Raw genomic sequence first — 20,938 nt, 5'->3', positions numbered from 1 at the left:
TGCTGGAGTTAGTGAGGGGGGGTCAGTGCGGGGGTTAGTGAGGGGGGGGTCAGTGCGGGAGTTAGTGAGGGGGGTCTCAGTGCTGGGGTTAGTGAGGGGGGAGATCAGTGCTGGAGTTAGTGAGGGGGGGGTCAGTGCGGGAGTTAGTGAGGGGGGGGTCAGTGCGGGAGTTAGTGAGGGGGGGGTCAGTGCGGGAGTTAGTGAGGGGGGTCTCAGTGCTGGGGTTAGTGAGGGGGGAGATCAGTGCTGGAGTTAGTGAGGGGGGTCTCAGTGCTGGAGTTAGTGAGGGGGGGTCAGTGCTGGGGGTAGTGAGGTGGGGGGTCAGTGCTGGGGTTAGTGAGGGGGGGTCAGTGCTGGAGTTAGTGAGGGGGGGTCAGTGCTGGGGTTAGTGAGGGGGGGTCAGTGCTGGGGTTAGTGAGGGGGGGTCAGTGTTGGAGTTAGTGAGGGGGGGTCAGTGCTGGGGGTAGTGAGGTGGGGGGTCAGTGCTGGGGTTAGTGAGGGGGAGTCAGTGCTGGGGTTAGTGAGGGGGGGTCAGTGCTGGGGGTAGTGAGGGGGGGGTCAGTGCTGGAGTTAGTGAGGGGGGGTCAGTGCTGGGGTTAGTGAGGGGGGGTCAGTGCTGGGGTTAGTGAGGGGGGGTCAGTGCTGGGGTTAGTGAGGGGGGGTCAGTGCTGGGGGTAGTGTGGGGGGGTCAGTGCTGGAGTTAGTGAGGGGGGGTCAGTGCTGGGGTTAGTGAGGGGGGGTCAGTGCTGGGGGTAGTGAGGGGGGGGATCAGTGCTGGAGTTAGTGAGGGGGGGTCAGTGCTGGAGTTAGTGAGGGGGGGTCAGTGCTGGAGTTAGTGAGGGGGGGTCAGTGCGGGAGTTAGTGAGGGGGGGTCAGTGCTGGGGTTAGTGAGGGGGGGTCAGTGCGGGGGTTAGTGAGGGAGGGGTCAGTGCTGGAGTTAGTGAGGGGGGGGTCATTGCGGGAGTTAGTGAGGGGGGGTCAGTGCGGGAGTTAGTGAGGGGGGTCTCAGTGCTGGGGTTAGTGAGGGGGGAGATCAGTGCTGGAGTTAGTGAGGGGGGCCTCAGTGCTGGAGTTAGTGAGGGGGGGTCAGTGCGGGAGTTAGTGAGGGGGGGGTCAGTGCGGGAGTTAGTGAGCGCGGGTCAGTCCTGGAGTTAGTGAGGGGGTGGGCGAGCCCCTCTTGTGTGGGTAAGAGTTCTGAATGTGTTTGCTTTCTGGGAGTTTTACACCTTTGTTGTCTCTGACAATCTTTTTTTAGTTTATTTATTCGTCCCAAGTAAGGCTTACATTAACACTGCAATGAAAACCATAGAAAACCTACAGTGCAGAAGGAGGCCATTCGGCCCATTGAGTCTGCACCGACCACAATCCCACCCAGGCCCTACCCCCACATATTTACCCACTAATCCCTCTAACCTACGCATCTCAGGACTCTAAGGGGCAATTTATTTAACCTGGCCAATCAACCTAACCCGCACATCTTTGGACTGTGGGAGGAAACCGGAGCACCCGGAGGAAACCCACGCAGACACGAGGAGAATGTGCAAACTCCACACAGACAGTGACCCGAGCCGGGAATCGAACCCGGGACCCTGGAGCTGTGAAGCAGCAGTGCTAACCACTGTGCTACCGTGCCGCCCACAAGTTACTGTGAAAAGTTACTGTGAAAATCCCCTAGTCGCCAATTCCGGCGCCTGTTCGGGTTACACTGAGGGAGAATTTAGCACGGCCAATGCACCCTAACCCGCACATCTTTCGGACTGTGGGAGGAAACCGGAGCACCCGGAGGAAACCCACGCAGATACGGGGAGAATGTGCAGACTCCACACAGACAGCGACCCAAGGCCGGGAATCGAACCCGGGTCCCTGGCGCTGTGAGGCAGCGGCGGTAACCACTGTGCCACCGTGCCGCCCACAATCGATCTTTGATCTCTGCTGAAGGTGGCAATTTTTTTCTCCCTGAATATTTGAACCCAGTTAATACCCTCACTGATCAGGACCATCTCCTGATCCCAAGGGAACGCTCTGTTTATTTTCACTGAATATTCCCAGTGGGAAGTGTGACTCCTCGCCTTGGTGACTGCCCTCAGCCTTCCTGTTGTGCTGGAGTCTGGAATTGGAGGTGGGAAGGGGCGTGGGAGACAGGGGGCGGGGGGTTGGGGGTTGGTGTTTGTCCATCTGGCATCCAGATGTGGCGGCGGCCGGCCGCTGCAGACACTGGCGGGGCCACCGTCTGAGTGGGATCCTGCTCCGTGCCTTCTGTCCCTCAAAGCCTTTCCACGGAGCCTTGCAGACCTGGATTCAGTGCGGGAGAAGAGGCGGCGAGACCTGGAATCAGGCAGCCAGCAGGCACTGAATGCTGCCTGTGTGCAATCCCGATGCTGACATTCCTTCAGGAAGAAAGCTGCACTGTTTATCGCCAGCTTCCCAGATCAGCCCAGACTCTGTGCGGAATCTTAAACCCAAAAAAGGCACGTGTTGCGGCTTCTAGAATGCCCTTTCTAATTCACCAGGAATTTGGTTTATTTCCTTCCTGCCTCCGGTTTGAGGGGTTAACTCACTGACGACCCTCTCCTGCGTTGTTCCCAAGGCTGTAGGGGTGTCGGATGTGATGTACGTCTCTTCTGGGGGCTGGAGAGAACAGCTTCAAAAATAAAAAACCGACTGACGCTCACTGGCTTGGGAATAGAATGAGATCATCGAATCGTCGAATCCCTACAGTGTCCAAGAAGGTCCATTTAGCCCATTGAGCCTGCACTGACCACAATCCCACCCTATTCCCATAACTCCACCTATTTACCCTGTCAATCCCCCAGAAACTAAAGTCAATTTTAGCACGGCCAATCCACCTAACCCGCACATCTTTGGGCTGTGGGAGGAAACCGGAGCACCCGGAGGAAACCCACGCAGACACGGGGAGGACATGCATGTGAGGCAGCGACCCAATCCGGGAATCGAACCCGGCTCCCCTGGCGCTGTGAGGCAGCAGTGCTAACCACTATGACGCGCCCCCCAGCACCAACAGGCGCTTACTAGCTTGAGAAGGGACGGCACGGTGGCACAGTGGTTAGCACTGCTGCCTCACAGCACCAGGGGCCCGGGTTCGATTCCCGGTTTGGATCACTGTCTGTGGGGAGTCTGCACGTTCTCCCCGTGTCTGCGTGGGTTTCCTCCGGGTGCTCCGGTTTCCTCCCACAGTCCAAAGATGTGTGGGTTAGGTGGATTGGCCGTGCTAAAATTGCCCCTTAGTGTCCAAAGATGTGCAGGTTAGGAGGATTGGCCATGCTAAATTGACCCTTAGTGTCAGGGGGACTAGCTAGGATAAATGCTTGGGGTTATGGGGATAGGGCCTGGGTGGGATTGTGGTCGGTGCGGACTTGATGGGCTGAATGGCCTCCTTCTGCACTGTATGGGATTCTACAATAGAATGAGAGCTGAAGAATTCGGAACATGAATAGGCCACTCGGCCCTTGGACCTGCTCCCCCATTCAATCAGCTCATGTTCTGATTGTGAATCCTATTCCATTTTTCAGACTGCTCCCCTATCCTCACACCAACCCCCATAACCCTTGCATTTCATGATGTGGAGATGCCGGCGTTGGACTGGGGTGAACACAGTAAGAAGTCTCACAACACCAGGTTAAAGTCCAACAGGTTTATTTGGAATCACGAGCTTTCAGAGCTCCAAAATCGCCGAAGATTTGAAAGTTTGTGATACCAAATGAAGCTGTTGGACTTTAACCTGGTGTTGTGAGACTTCTTACCTTGCATTTTAGAAATATGTCTAACTCCGCCTTGACTAAACTAAAGCTTATTTATTTGTCACAACTAAGGCTTACATTAACACTGCAATGAAGTTACCGTGAAATCCCCCTAGTCACCACACTCTGGCGCATGTTCGGGTAAATGTACCTAACCTGCACATCTTTAAGATTGTGAGAGGCAACCGGAGCACCCGGAGGAAACCCACGCAGACGCGGGGAGAACATGCAGACTCCGCACAGACAGTCACCTCAGCCGGGAATTGAACCTGGGTCCCTGGCGCTGTGAGGCCATGATGTGGAGATGCCGGTGTTGGACTGGGATAAGCACAGTAAGAAGTCTCACAACCACCAGGTTAAAGTCCAACAGGTTTATTTGGCAGCACAAGCTTCCAGAGTCTCAGTCTCCTTCATCAGGTGAGTGAGGACTTGTGTTCTCAAACAGGTCATTTACAGGCACAAACTCAATTTACAAGATAATGCTTAGAATGCGAGTCTTTACAAGTAATCAAGTCTTAAAGGAACAGACAATGTGAGTGGAGAGAGGGCCAAGCACAGGTTAAAGAGATGTGTATTGTCTCCAGCCAGGACAGTTAGCGAGATTTTGCGAGCCCAGGCAAGTCGTGGGGGTTACAGATAGTGTGACATGAACCCAAGATCCCGGTTGAGGCCGTCCTCATGTGTGCGGAACTTGAATTGAGTTTGTGTCTGTATATGACCTGTTTGTGAACACAAGTCCTCACTCACCTGATGAAGGAGTTGAGACTCCGAAAGCTAATGCTGCCAAATGCGGCACGGTAGCACAGTGGTTAGCACTGCTGCTTCACAGCTCCAGGGTCCCGGGTTCGATTCCCAGCTCGGGTCACTGTCTGTGTGGAGTTTGCACATTCTCCTCGTGTCTGCGTGGGTTTCCTCCGGGTGCTCCGGTTTCCTCCCACAGTTCAAAGATGTGCGGGTTAGGTTGATTGGCCAGGTTAAAAAAATTGCCCCTTAGAGTCCTGGGATGCGTAGGTTAGAGGGATTAGCGGGTAAAATATGTGGGGGTAGGGCCTGGGTGGGATTGTGGTCGGTGCAGACTCGATGGGCCGAATGGCCTCCTTCTGCACTGTAGGGTTTCTATGATTCTATGATTCTATGAAATAAACCTGTTGGACTTTAACCTGGTGTTGTGAGACTTCTTACTGTGCTGTGAGCCAGCAGTGCGAACCATTGTGCCATTGTGCTGTCTACATATTTACCAGGATGCTGCCTGGTTTGGAGGGTAGGTCTTATGAGGAAAGGTTGAGGGAGCTAGGCCTGTTCTCTCTGGAGTGGAGGAGGTTGAGGGGAGACTTAATAGAGGTTTATAAAATGATGAAGGGGATAGATAGAGTGAACGTTCAAAGACTATTTCCTCAGGTGGATGGAGCTATTGCAAGGGGGCATAACTATAGGGCTCATGGTGGGAGATATAGGAAGGATGTCCGAGGTAGGTTCTTTACTCAGAGAGTGGTTGGGGTGTGGAATGGACTGCCTGCAGTGATAGTGGAGTCAGACACTTTAGGAACATTTAAGCGGTTATTGGATAGGCACATGGAGCACACCAGGATGATAGGGAGTGGGATAGCTTGATCTTGGTTTCAGATAAAGCTCGGCACAACATCGTGGGCCGAAGGGCCTGTTCTGTGCTGTACTGTTCTATGTTCTGTGTTCTATATATATCAGACTTACATATATATCAGAATATATCAGACTTTTGAATGGTCTTAGCACACATTAAGTTGATCTTTCTCTGCACCCTAGCTATGATTGGCGTACGCTACATTCTGCACTCTCTCCTTTCCTTCTCCCCTATGCACTCTATGAACAGTATGTTAAAGTTTATTTATTCGTGTCACAAGTAGGCTTACATTAACACTGCGATGAAGTTACTGTGAAAATCCCCTAGTCGCCACACTCCGGCACCTGTTCGGGTACATGAGGGATCCTTGGGTACCAGCAATTTTAGGCACACTTCGTGGACTCTTAACACAAGACACCATGCATCCAATTCAAAGTTTTTAATTACTTGTGAACAAGGAGAACTCTCCCCCTCCCTCCATCGAAATGGCTGGAGTAGTTCTAATATTACAGAAGAACAACTTAGCGGTTATAATCAATTATAGCAAATTAAGATCAAGAGATTTTTCACATCTCTCATTGACATACAATTAAATCCTGGCTTTTCACCCTTTCCCATTCGATGAAAAATTGACTTCTGCTTATCCTTCATTTGCATAGCATATCCCCATATCTCGCCTTTGGTATTTGTTACGGATAAAATCTGGTCTTGTTCACCCTCCGGGGAAGGTCGTAAAGCAGAATGTTATGAGGCCTACGCAGAAGAAGGTTAGTCTGAAAGTAGACAGGCTCCCTTGAAGGTCTGCAACTGATAACGTTCTCACAAAATGTTACAAAGAAGGCATGATTTTTGTTTTAATCTGAGCGTTTCAGCTTCCGCAGGTACAATGAGGGAGAATTTAGCATGGCCAATGCACCTAATCCGCACTGGATAAAAGAAAATTGCTGTGGATGCTGGAATCTGAAACCAAAAGAGAAAATGCTGGAAAATCTCAGCAGGTCTGGCAGCATCTGTAAGGAGAGAAAAGAGCTGACGTTTCGAGTCCAGATGATCCTTTGGATTTGAAACGTCAGCTCTTTTCTCTCCTTAAAGATGCTGCCAGACCTGCTAAGATTTTCCAGCATTTTCTCTTTTGGTTTCACCGAACCAGTAAATTTTTTGGACTGTGGGAGGAAACCCACGCAGACACGGGGAGAACGTGCAGACTCCACACAGAGAGTGACCCAAGCCGGGAATCGAACACGGGTCCCTGGCGCTGTGAGGTATCAGTGCTAACCACTGCGCCACCGTGCCATCCCACAATGCTTTGTGTGTATAGCGCGCAAGAAACAATACTTTTCACTGTATCCCAATACATGTGACGATAATAAATCAAATCAATTCAGTATTCAATGACCGAGCCCCCACTGCTCTCTAGGGGACAGAGTTCCACAGACCCTCAGAGGGAAGGAATTCCTCTTCATCCCTGTCCTCAACCGAGTTTCAAAAACTGCACCCCTGAGTTTAAGAATCACTTCATCTGCAAATGAGTTTGAGCTGAGGTAGGGTGTACATGGGGAGCAGTGGCCATGGCTCAGTACAGAGAGCACCATCCCTTGATATCAGAAGGCTGTGAGTTCAAGCCCTAGCCAGGTCACCCGAGTGTGAGCTGAGGGCTTAAGTAAATCTCCTCATGCCGCAGTGAGGGAGCACTGCATTGTCAGAGGTGCTGTCTTTCGGAAGAGATATTAATTGAGGATTCCCCACTGATTCCTTGGGTGGAAGAGGGGAGGCAAACCGGTTTGAAGCAGAAAAGGGGACTTCATGAAATCCCTACATTGCACAAGGAGGCCATTCGGCCCATCGAGTCTGCACCAACAACAATCCCACCCAGGCGCTATCCCCATAACCCCAAATATTAACCCTGTTAATCCCCCGTGACACTAAGGGTCAATTTAGCATGGCCAATCAACCTAACTTGCACATCTTTGGAGTGTGGGGGGAAACCGGAGGAAACCCACGCAGACAGGGGGAGAACGTGCAAACTCCACACAGCCAGTAACTCGAGGCTGGAATTGAACCCGGGTCCCTGGCGCTGTGAAGCAGCAGTCCTAACCCACTGTGCCACCACGTGACTTCTTCCCAATATCTGGTCCGACTCCTCAAACAGCGAACGGGATTCTCCAGTCTCGTCTGTGGGCGGACCTGTCGTGAGCGAGAATGGAAAATTTGGCATTCCAGCTAAAACTGTCTTTCTGTTAAAACTGTTAAAACAGCTACCGTGGTCAGCACGGTAGCACAGTGGTTAGCACTGCTGTTTCACAGCTCCAGGGACCTGGATTCGATTCCCGGCTCGGGTCACTGTCTGTGTGGAGTTTGCACATTCTCCTCGTGTCTGCGTGGGTTTCCTCCGGGTGCTCCGGTTTCCTCCCACAGTCCAAAGATGTGCGGGTTAGGTTGATTGGCCGTGCTAAAAATTGCCCCTTAGAGTCCTGAGATGCGTAGGTTAGAGGGATTAGCGGGTAAATATGTAGGGATATGGGGGGTAGGGCCTGGGTGGGATTGTGGTCGGTGCAGACCCGATGGGCCAAATGGCCTCTTTCTGCACTGTAGGGTTTCTATGATTCTATGAAAACTCCATTCAATGCCAGCGGCAGTGGAAAGTCCCAGCCGCGTAGGAGGATGGAAGAATCCAGCCGGCCGTGCTGAAGCAGATTATTGTCCAGTCACCGTGTCATATTGCTGTTTGTGGGATCTTGCTGTGCACAAATTGGCTGTGTATTTGCCACATTACAACAGTGGCCACACTTCAAACATCACTCCTAATCCCACTCACCCCCCCAATCTGCAAGGCACAAGTCAGGAGTGTGATGGAACACTCCTCACTTGTCTGGATGGGTGCAGCTCCAACAACACTCAAGAAGCTCGACACCATCCGGGACAAAGCAGCTTGATTGGTACCCCATCCATAAGCATCCACTCCCTCCACCACCAGCGTACAGTGGCAGCAGTGTGTACCATCTACAAGATGCACTGCAGCAATTCACTTTTTTCTTATTTATTAATTTCATGGGACGTGGGCGTCGCTGGTGGGCCAGCATTTATCACCCATTTCAAAGGGTATTTGAGGGTCAAGCACATTGGTGTGGGCCTGGAGTCACATGTAGGCCAGACCGGGTAAGGACAGCAGAACCAGATGGGCCTGGATCGAGTGGACCGTGGAGAGGGCGTTTCCACTCGTCGGAAAAACTAGAACCAGAGGGCACAACCTCAGGCTAAAGGGACGATCCTTTAAAACAGAGATGAGGAGGAGTTTCTTCAACCAGAGAGCGGTGAATCTGTGGAACTCTTTGCCTCCGAAGGCTGTGGAGGCTGGGTCATTGAGTGTCTTTAAGACAGAGATAGATAGGTTCTTGATTAATAAGGGGATCAGAGGTTGTGGGGACAAGGCAGGAGAATGGGGATGAGAAAGATCTCAGCCATGGTTGAATGGTGGAGACTCGATGGGCTGAGTGGCCTAATTCTGCTCCTATGTCTTATGATCTTTTACAACAATTCATAGAAATCATAGAAACCCTACAGCACAGAAAGAGGCCATTCGGCCCATCCAGTCTGCACCGACCACAATCCCACCCAGGCCCTACCCCCATATTCCTACATATTTTACCCGCTAATCCCTCTAACCTACACATCTCAGGACACTAAGGGCAATTTTAGCATGGCCAATCAACCTAACCCGCACATCTTTGGACTGTGGGAGGAAACCGGAGCACCCGGAGGAAACCCACGCAGACACGAGGAGAATGTGCAAACTCCACACAGACAGTGACCCAAGCCCGCGAATCGAACCCAGGTCCCTGGAGCTGTGAAGCAGCAGCGCTAACCACTGTGCTACCGTGCCGCAATGGTTGACAATGGTTTCATCAACATTAGAGTTTAAATTGCAGTTTTATATTTGAATTCAAATTCCACCATCTGTTGCGGCGGGATTCGAACCCGGGTCCCCCAGAACATTATGATAAAAGTAAAAATACTGCGGATGCTGGAATCTGAAACGAAAACAGAAAATGCTGGAAAATCTCAGCCGGTCTGACAGCGTCCGTGGGGAGAGAATAGAGCCAATGTTTCCAGTCTGGAAGACCCTTCGTCAGAGCCCTGATCTGTTGCCTATCTCCGATCCTCTTCACCATTGGCCATGCCTTCAGTGGTCCAGGCCCTTTCATAGAAGGAAATAATGCATTTCATAGAATCCCGACAGTACTGAAGGAGGCCATTCAGCCCATCGTGTCAGCACTGACAACAATCCCACCCAAACCCTATTCCCATAACCCCACATATTTACCCTGCTATTCCACCTGACACTCGGGTGAATTTAACAATGGTTAATCAATCTAATCCACACATCTTTGGACTCATAGAATCCCTACAATACAGAAGGAGACCATTTGGCCCATCGAGTCTGTACCGACCACAATCCCACCCAGGCCCTATTCTCGCAACCGCTCACATTTAACCTACAAATTTAACCTACAAATTTAACCTACACATTTAACCTACAAAGACTATTTCCTCGGGTGGGTGGAGCTATTACAAGGGGGCATAACTATAGGGTTCATGGTGGGAGATATAGGAAGGATATCAGAGGTAGGTTCTTTACGCAGAGAGTGGTTGGGGTGTGGAATGGAATGGACTGCCTGCAGTGATAGTGGAGTCAGACACTTTCGGAACATTTAAGCGGTTATTGGATAGGCACATGGAGCACACCAGGATGATAGGGAGTGGGATAGCTTGATCTTAGTTTCAGATAAAGCTCGGCACAACATCGTGGGCCGAAGGGCCTGTTCTGTGCTGTACTGTTCTATGTTCTAAATCCCCCTGACACTAGGGTCAATTTAGCATGGCCAGTGAACCTAACCTGCACATCTTTGGACTGTGGGAGGAAACTGGAGCACCTGGAGGAAACCCACGTAGACATGGGGAGAATGTGCAAACTCCACACAGACAGTGACCCGAGGCCAGAATTGAACCTGGGACCCTGGTGCTGTGAGGCAGCAGTGCTAACCACTGTGCCACCGTGCCACCCCTCTCGTGACTTTCGAGGATCCCCTCCTAAATCTCTCCGACTCTCTCTCCTCCAATAAGACCTCTTTGGCCAAATGTTGCGGGCAGTTGTCTTTGTGCCTCCTTACTTTGGTTGGCACTCCTGTCGTGTGCTGGGACACTCAGAGGTGCCATTCCAAGGCAATCTAATTCATGGCAGGTTCGACGCTCCAGGTCCCATCAGCGAGGCAGGGTGGTCAACGGTTCCCTGCAGCACTGCAGACCTGTATCTGATTGTTGTGTCTACCAAGCAATGGTGATGGCATCCCAAATGCCCACTCCCAACTCTGCCGCCCTGACGAGGCTCCACCGAGGTTGGGAGATGCAAACCGATCGGCGAACTGTGCCGGGGTGGGGTGTGGAAAAGGAAAGAAATTGCAGTGAAACAGAAGGTGGAACGCCGGTGGTGCAATGTGTAACCTCAGGCATTGAGAATGTCTGAAGGTAAACAGCAGGAGTCGGGAGGGTCCAGGGTAACCATATCCCTCTACGTGCTTCCCACAATCATCCCTTTCACCCGTTCATGAGTTCTGCTTATTTGTCCTCAGGTCTGAGTTACTGGTTTAAAAATAGCTCCGTTTGATTTGAATTCATAAAAACGAGGATGTTTTTTTCTTTGCCACGCTTACACAGAAATCATTTATCTCCTCGGCACAGTTTCCAAAAATAGGGCAGTTAGCGATTCCTGAGAGCAACCGGATGGGATCCAACGCAAGGCGACATTCCTTGGGGATAAGGTTTATGTCCCGTTTGATAAACAAATTTAAAAATACCTGTCTGTACTTTTAGTTTCTATTCACTCATGGGATGTGGTCATTGTCGGCAAAGCCAGCATTCACTACACCCTGGGTAAAGGTAAAGTCTATTTATTAGTTACAAGTAAGGCTTACATTAACACTGCAATGAAGCTACTGTGAAATTTCCCCCAGTCGCCACACTCCGGCGCCTGTTCGGGTCAATGCACCCTAACCAGCACGTCTTTCAGACTGTGGGAGGAAACCGGAGCACCCGGAGGAAACCCACGCAGACACGGGGGAGAACGTGTAGACTCCGCACAGACAGTGACCCGAACCGGGAATCGAACCCGGGTCCCTGTGAGCCAGCAGCGTTAACCACTGTGCCACCGTGCCACCCCAGGTGATGGTGAGCAGCTTTCAATAATGCACCATATTCTGCACCCTCTCCTTTCCCTCTCCCCTGTGTACTCTATGAACGGTAAGCTTTGTCTGTATAGTGTGCAAGAAACAATACTTTTCACTGTATATTAACATGTGTGACAATAATAAATCAAAAAGAACCAATTCCCCTATGTACTCTATGAACGGTATGCTTTGTATAGCGTGCAAGAAACAATATTTTTCACTGTATCCCAATACACAGTGAATACATTCTCCCCCTGTCTGCGTGGGTTTCCTCCGGGTGCTCCGGTTTCCTCCCACAGTCCAAAAGACATGCTGGTTAGGTGCATTGGCCATACTAAATTCTCCCTCAGTGTACCCGAACAGGCACCAGAGTGTGACAACTTGGGGATTTTCACAGTAACTTCATTGCAGTGTTAATGTAAGCCTTACTTGTGACACTCATAAATAAATTGAATTGAATCAAAAAAGATACAAAAGTCTGAGGTCACGTACCAACCGACTCAAGAACAGCTTCTTCCCTGCTGCCGTCAGACTTTTGAATGGACCTACCTCGCATTAAGTTGATCTTTCTCTGCACCCTAGCTATGACTGTAACACTACATTCTGCACCCTCTCCTTTCCTTCTCTATGAATGGTATGCTTTGTATAGCGCGCAAGAAACAATACTTTTCACTGTATGCTAAAACATGCAACAATAATAAATCAAATCAAATTAATTCATAAATGCCACCAGGGACTGGATGGCTTGTTTTAATCACCCTGTAACAACTGAGTGGCCCTTTTTTAGAGCCAGTCACACTGCTGTAGGTCTGGACTCATGTGTAGGCCATCCAGGAATCCCAGGAACCTTCGGTGTACTCCCTCGAAAGCAAGGAAATCCTCCCTCAGATAAGGACACCAAAACTGCACACAATACGCCAGGTTTGGCCTCACCAACACCCTGTACAATTGCAGCAAAACATTCCTATCCTTATAATCAAATCCTCTCACTATGAAGGCCAACATACCATTTGCCTTCTTTACTGCCTGCTGTACCTGCGCACTAACTTTCAGTGACTGATGCATGGAGGCATTCCCGGGGATTTGGTTTCCTACTTCCAACTCTGGTTGAAGGAGAGGTAGGGTCGATTATCATAGAATCTTAGAAACCCTCCAGTACGGGAGGAGGCCATTCGGCCCATCGAGCCTGCACCCACAACAATCCCACCTAGGCCCTATCCCCATAACCCCACATATTTACCCTGCTAATCCCTCTAACCTATGCATTCCAGGACACCAAGGCGCAATTTAGCACGGCCAATCCATCTAACCCGCACATCTTTGGACTGTGGGAGGAAACCGGAGCACCCGGAGGAAACCCACGCAGACACGGGGAGAGCATGCAAATTCCACACAGACAGTCACCTGAGACCGGAATCGAACCTGGGTCTCTGGAGCTGTGAGGCAGCGGTGCTAACCACTGTGCCACTGTGTTGCCCTAGACCTGTATCCGTTGGAGTTTCCAAGTTGGAAAGGGGATCTCACTGAGATGTATAAAATTCTGACGGGGCTGGCAGACTGGATGCAGGGATGATGTTTCCTCTGGCTGGGTGGGGTCTGGAACAAGGGGTCACCGTCTCAGGATATGGGGGAGGCCATTTAGGACTGAGATGAGGAGAAATTTTTTCACTCGGAGGGTGGTGACCCTGTGGAATTCTCCACTGCAGAAAGCTGTGGGGGCCAAGGCACCAAATATATTTTGATTTGATTTATTATTGTCACATGTATTAGCATACAGTGAAAAGTATTGTTTCTTGCGCGCTGTACAGACAAAGCATACCATTCATAGAGAAGGAAAGAAGAGGGTGCAGAATGTAGTGTCATAGTCATAGCTAGGGTGTAGAGAAAGATCAACTTAGTGCAAGGTAGGTCCATTCAAAAGTCCAACAGCAGCAGGGAAGAAGCTGCTCTTGAGTCGGTTGGTATGTGACCTCAGACTTTTGTATCTTTTTCCCGAAGGATGAAGGTGGAAGAGAGAATGGCCGGGGTGTGTGGGGTCCTTAATTATTTTGGCTGCTTTCCCGAGGCAGCGGGAAGTGTAGACAGAGTCAATGGATGGGAGGCTGGTTTGCGTGATGGATTGGGCTACATTCGCGACCTTTTGTAGTTTCTTGCGGTCTTGGGCAGAGCAGGAGCCCAGACCAAGCTGTGATACAACCAGAAAGAATACTTTCTGTGGTGCATCTGTAAATGTCGCTGAGAGTCGTAGTGGGCATATCAAATTTCCTTCGTCTTCTGAGAAAGTTGAGGCATTAGTGTCGGCGTGGAGGCCATGATGTGAAGATGCCAGCGTTGGACTGGGGTGGGCTCAGTAAGAAGTCTCACAACACCAGGTTAAAGTCCAACAGGTTTATTTGGTAGCACGAGCTTTCGGAGCGCCACTCCTTCATCAGGTGAATGTGTTGGCGTGGAGGGACCAGGACAGGTTGTTGGTAATCTGGACACCGAAAAACTTGACGCTCCTGGCCATTTGTAAATATATAGATAAATAGATATATAAATGGACATATAAATAGATTTCTAGGCTCTAAAGGGATTAAGGGATATGGGGAGAATGCTGGAGTATGGCGTTGGGATAGCGGGTTAGCCATGATCATGTTGAATGATGGAGCAGGCTCAATGGGCTGAATAGCCTACTCCAGCTCCTATTTCCTATATTTCTGCGTTCGTAACTGCTCTTCCCCTGCCCTTCCACCATTGGTCATCCAACACATCCAATCACACGGGACACTATCTTCCCACGGCCATTTGGAAAAGCAAACAGACTCATTGTTAGCTGATTGGGCGATTGTTGACTGCCAATCAAACAGCCTTTTCTCCAACTTCCAGTGCAATAAAAAGCAACATTGTTTGAAGAAGGTGAAAACACGTACGTTTCTTTCAATGGCCCTTTGATTTGTCTCCATGACTTGCTTGGTTAGCACGGTGGCACAGTGGTTTGCACTGCTGCCTCACAGCGCCAGGGACCCGGGTTCAATTCCCGGCTTGGGTCACTGTGTGGGGTCTGTGCGTTCTCCCCGTGTCTGTGTGGGTTTCCTCCGGGTGCTCCGGTTTCCTCCCACAGTCCGAAAGACGTGCTGGTTAGGGTGCATTGACCATGCTAAATTTTCCCTCAGTGTACCCGAACAGGAGTGTGGCGACTAGGGAGATTTTCACAGTAACTTCATTGCAGTGTTAATGTAAGCCGACTTGTGACAATAATAAATAAACTAAACTTCGAAAAGAAGATGGATGTGGTGGTTGGAGATCTAACATCTCAGCTCCAGAACATCGCTCCAGGAGTTCCTCAGAGGAATGTCCCAGTGACACTAATAAATAAACTTCAACTTTAAACCCAATGGTTAACCTTTCAGCCCTGGGGACTCCAGGGCAGTCCTGGAGGAGTTGGCAACACCAGATCCTGTCGTTATGCCAAGCTCAGAGGCACAGTGATGAAATGTTGTCGTCACCCCATGGGGTAGACGCACCTGACACTGGGTGCTCTAGTTTCCTCTCACCGTCTAAAGATGTGTATGTTAGGTGGATTGTCCATGGTAAATTGCCCCTTAGTGTCCAAAGATGTGCAGGCTAGGTGGATTGGCCATGCTGAATTGCCCCTTAGTGCCCAAAGATGTGTAGGTTAGGTGAATTAGCCATGCTAAATTGCCCCTTAATGTCCAAAGATGTGCAGGTTGGGTAGATTGGCCATGCTAAATTGCCCTTAATGTCCAAAGATGTGCGGGTTAGGTGGATTGGCCATGTTAAATTGCCCCTTAGTGTCCAAAGATGTGCAGGTTAGGTGGATTGTCCATGGTAAATTGCCCCTTAGTGTCCAAAGATGTGCAGGTTAGGTGGATTGTCCATGGTAAATTGCCCCTTAGTGTCCAAAGATGTGCAGGTTAGGTGGATTGTCCATGGTAAATTGCCCCTTAGTGTCCAAAGATGTGCAGGTTAGGTGGATTGGCCATGCTAAATTGCCCCTTAATGTCCAAAGATGTGCAGGTTGGGTAGATTGGCCATGCTAAATTGCCCTTAATGTCCAAAGATGTGCGGATTAGGTGGATTGGCCATGTTAAATTGCCCCTTAGTGTCCAAAGATGTGCAGGTTAGGTGGATTGGCCATGCTAAATTGCCCCTTAGTGCCCAAAGATGTGCGGGTTAGGTGGATTGGCCATGCTAAATTGCCCCTTAGTGCCCAAAGATGTGCGGGTTAGGTGGATTGGCCATGCTAAATTGCCCCTTAGTGTCCAAAGATGTGCGGGTTAGGTGGATTGGCCATGCTAAATTGCCCCTTAGTGCCCCAAGGTGTGCAGGTTGGGTAGATTGGCCGTGCTAAATTGCCCCTTAGTGTCAGGGAGATAAATAGTTGGGGTTAGGGGGATAGGGCCTGGGTGGGATTGTTGCCGGTGCAGGCTCGATGGGCCTAATGGCCTCCTTCCCAATAAAATGGCTGCAGCACCTTCAAAGAGTTGACCGTCCATTTGGTCATCCAGCCCTTACGAATGGCAGGTTCTTTTGCTGGAAGCCGCTATGGGGACACAGGCCCCAGTGAGGGCAAACACTGAGTGTCACTGCCACTACCTCTCCCCCACCCCCACACTCCACAATCTCACCAGGGTCAAAGGTTCAAACTACTGTTTGTTATCTCCAGCTACCTTTATCCGTGAATACCAGGTTCAGGTATTCTGGTATTTCAGCACAGGACAATGAGACACACCTTCCTTCCAGTGAGAGAGGGAGAGGCTGATGTGAAATGTATTTACTTCTTCCCAACAGGAAATGTTCCAGAGAAATGAGCTGGCAATAGTTTGTTCCTGGGAATTAAATATCCATCAGCACTGACAGACCGAGCAGATAACGAAGATGTCTTGGAATCATTTACCGGAATTTTACCACTCCTCCCGCCATGGGAATCGGAGCGGGTGAGGGGCGGACAATTGGACGGTCTGTTGACCTCGGGCGGGATTTTACGGCTGTGGGACAAGCGAGGCCGTAAAGACCCCCCCAGGGAGTTTTACAGCACAGAAAGAGGCCTTTCGGCCCATCTTTTCTGGACTGGCCATCAAGCAACTATCTATTCTAATCCCATTCTCCAACATTTGGTCCGTGGCCGCGTTTGCTACGGCATTTCAAGTGCTCATCTGAATGCTTCTTAAATGTTTAGAAGTCTCACAACACCAGGTTAAAGTCCAACAGGGTTATTTGGAATCACGAGCTTTCGGAGCGCTGCCCCTCCATCAGGAGGTAGGTTCACAAACACGGGGTATATAGGCAGAGACACAATTGCAAGATTGGAATGTGTAGAATCTGTAATCATCTTGCGATTGTGTCTTTGTCTATATGTACCGTGTTTGCGAACCTACCTCTCCGATGAAGGAGCAGTGCTCTGAAAGCACAGATAAACCTGTTGGGCTTTAATCTGGCGTTGTGAGACTTCTAACAGTCCAAGGCCGGCATCTCCACATTCTTAAATGTTGTGAGGATCCCTGCCTCTAGCAGCCTTTCAGGAAGTGAGTTCCAGACACCACCACCCTCTGGGTGAAAAATGGTTTTCCTCAAATCCCCTCGAAATCTCCTGCCCCTAAGCTTAAATCTATGCCCTCTGGTTATTGATCCTCTACAAGGGGGAAACGTTTTTTCCTATTTACCCTATCCTTGCCCCTCAATCAGGTCCCTTTCCTTGGCCTTCTCTGCTCTAAGGAAACAATGTCTGGAGACAATACACATCTCTTGAGCCTGTCTTGATGCTCTCTCCACTCACATTGTTTTGTTTCTTAAAGACTTGATTAGTTGTAAGTATTCGCATTCCAACCATTATTCATGTAAATTGAGTCTCTGTCTTTATATGCCCTGTTTGTGAACCGAATTCCCACTCACCTGAAGAAGGGGCTTGGAGCTCCGAAAGCTTGTGTGGCTTTTGCTACCAAATAAACCTGTTGGACTTTAACCTGGTGTTGTTAAACTTCTTACTAAGGAAACAACCCCAGCCTCACCAGCCTCTCACCATAGCTGGAACACTGCAGCCCAGGCCAGTGCCAGAGGACTGGAGGATAGCTGACTTGGTTCCACTTTTCAAGAAAAAGCAAAGTTTATTTATTCGTCACAAGCAAGCTTACATTAACACTGCAATGAAGTTACTGTGAAATTCCCCTATTCGCCACACTCCGGCGCCTGTTCAGGTCAATGCACCCTAACCAGCACGTCTTTCAGACTGTGGGAGGAAATCCGGAGCACCCGGAGGAAACCCACGCAGACACGGGGAGAATGTGCAGACTCCGCACAGACAGTGACCCAAGCCGGGAATCGAACCCGGGTCCCTGGCGCTGTGAGGGAGCAGTGCTGACCACTGTGCCATTTGCCACCGATGCACCAAGAAGGGTGGTAGAGTGAGTCTCACGTCAGTGGTAGCAAAATTCTGAAGGAGAGGATTAATATCCACTTGGAAAGACATGGATTAATTGGGGATTGTTGTATGAGGAACGGCTGAGGACTCTGGGTCTGTACTCGTTGGAGTTTAGAAGAATGGGGGGGGGATCTTATTGAAACTTACAGAATACTGCGAGGCCTGGATAGAGCGGACATGGAGAGGATGTTTCCACTAGTCGGAAAAACTAGAACCAGAGGGCATAACCTCAAGCTAAAGGGACGATCCTTTAAAACAGAGATGAGGAGGAATTTCTTCAGCCAGAGAGTGGTGAATCTGTGGAACTCTTTGCCGCAGAAGGCTGTGGAGGCCAGGTCATTGAGTGTCTTTAAGACAGAGATAGATAGGTTCTTGATTAATAAGGGGATCAGGGGTTATGGGGACCCGGCCTTGGGTCACTGCCTGTGTGGAGTTTGCGCGTTCTCCCCATGTCTATGTGGGTTTCCTCCGGGCGCTCTGGTTTCCTCCCACAGTCCAAAGATGTGTGGGTTAGTAAATTAGCCATGCTAAAATGTCCCTTAGTGTCCAAAGATGTGCGGGTTGGGTGGATTGGCCATACTAAATTGCCCCTTAGTGTCCAAAGATGTATGGGTTCGGTGGATTGGCCATGCTAAATTGCCCCTTAGTGTCTGGTTGGACTAGCTGGGGTAAATGCATGGGGTTACGGGGATAGGGTCTGGGTGGGATTGTGATCGGTGGAGAATCGATGGGCCGAATGGATTCTATGATTCTATCCTAACAGGCTTGTGGTCATTTTCACTGATACCAACCTTCAGGCTTCAGAGGTTTTTTTTAAAGGTTGAATTCAGCCGAGATTTGAACTCACATTCTCTGAGCAAGTCAACGAACATTAACGTCCACTGCATTGTTGGATACAGGGGCAAGGGGTAGGGTGGGACGCCACAAATCTCGTTGAGTGAAACTAGACATTTAGGATGAGGAAATAAATAAGGAGAAAAGTTCGAGAAGTTGGGCACGTTTGGGCATTGTTCCTTTGAGTGATTTCATCAGCCTTGCTGTGTGTGGATGTGTCACACAGTGAGAGGGCATGGGGTTTTATTCGCCAGGCTAGGTTGGCAAACTGCCAATCACTAAAGTATGAGTCACTTCACAGAGACTCTCATGAAACAAAGGGTCACTTCAAAAGCACCCTGCCCCAAAGCAATGACAAGGCACTTAACATGATATCAAACAAGGAGAGATAGTCGACGTAATTCGATCATACTCCCCATTCTTCACCCTCCCCCGCACTCCCATCATCTCCAGCTCACCAACTTACTCACTACAATAAAAGCAACATACTGCTGGAAGCTGAAACAAAAACAGAAAACGCTGGAAATATCTCAGCAGGTCTGACAGCATCTGTGGGGAGAGAATTGAGCCAACGCTTCGAGTCCGGATGACCCTTCATCAGAGCTCCACATTACATCTCATTGTGATCTTAATCCTGCCCCAGATCGGGAGTAGATTCCATCAGAGTAACCTATTCCCCTCTGGATTTAATTTGGCAAGAGTTATAATGCAAGAACAGAATCCCTGCAGTGCAGAAGGAGGCCATTCGGTCCATCAAATCGACACCGACTCTCCGACAGAGCATCTTATCCAGGCCCCACCCCTGCTCTATCCACATAACCCCACAAGTTTACCCCACTAATCCCCCTGACCTACACACTAGGTACACACTAGGGTAGCACGTAGGTTACAACTGCTGCCTCACAGCGCCAGGGGCCAGGGTTCGATTCCTGGCTTGGGTCACTGCCTGTGTGGAGGTTGCACGTTCTCCCCGTGTCTGCGTGGGTTTCCTCCGGGTGCTCCGGTTTCCTCCCACAGTCCAAAGATGTGCGGGTTAGGTGGATTGGCCATGCTAAATTGCACACCCTTAGTGCCAGGGGGCTAACTAGGGTAAATGCATGGGGTTATGGGGATGGGGCCTGGGCGGGATTGTGGTCAGTGCATACTTGATGGGCCAAATGGCCTCCTTCTGCACTGTAGATTCTATGATTCTGTGATGAAGGGGCAATTTAGTTAACCTGTACATCTTTGGACACTAAGGGCCTGATTTTACCATTTTGAGTCTAAGTGCCGAATCCGGGCGTCAAATAGATCCGCGCCCGGAATCCTCTTTCCAGCGCTCCGGCCCGATCCGCGCTGTGGGTGGGGCTTAGCGCTGGCGGACCGATCGGAGCTCTGAACCGCGCATGCACAGTTCAAAAAAAATCTGACAGAGCGCGCCCGGGCGGGAAAGAAAACATTCGGGAGGCAGAGGTGGCCATAGGTAGAAGCTTCAGGGATATAGGTACTCCGAGGAATGAAAATAGATGGGTGACAGTTAGAGGGGCTGGGAGGAAGCAGTCAGTACAGGGATCCCCTGTGGTCATTCCCCTCGGCAACAAATATTCCACTTTGGATACAGTTGAGGGGGACGACCTACCAGTGGTAAGCCACGGTGACCAGATCTCCAGCACTGAGTCCGTCCCTGTGGCTCAGAAGGGAAAGGGGGAGAGCAGGAGAGCAATAGTTATTGGGGACTCATTAGTTAGAGGGAGGCTGGTTTGCGTGATGGATTGGGCCACATTCACGGCCTTTTGTAGTTCCTTGCGGTCTTGGGCAGAGCAGAGGCCGGAATTAGAGGAACGCTGATTTCTCAGGGTGGAAATGGCTGCTACGAGAGGATACAGGTTTAAGGTGCTGGGGGGTAGGTACAGGGGAAATGTTCAGGGGAAGTTTTTTACACAGAGGGTGGTGGGCGAGTGGAATCGGCTGCCGTCAGTGGTGGTGGAGGCAAACTCAATAGGGTCTTTTAAAAGACTCCTGGATGAGTACATGGGACTTAATAGGATGGAGGGTTATAGGTAGGCCTAAAGGGTAGGGATATGTTCGGCACAACCTGTGGGGCCGAAGGGCCTGTTTTGTGCTG

This window comes from Mustelus asterias, chromosome 24 (assembly GCF_964213995.1).
Source record: "Mustelus asterias chromosome 24, sMusAst1.hap1.1, whole genome shotgun sequence".
Lineage (NCBI taxonomy): Eukaryota > Metazoa > Chordata > Chondrichthyes > Carcharhiniformes > Triakidae > Mustelus > Mustelus asterias.
This window is presented reverse-complemented; position numbering follows the sequence as displayed.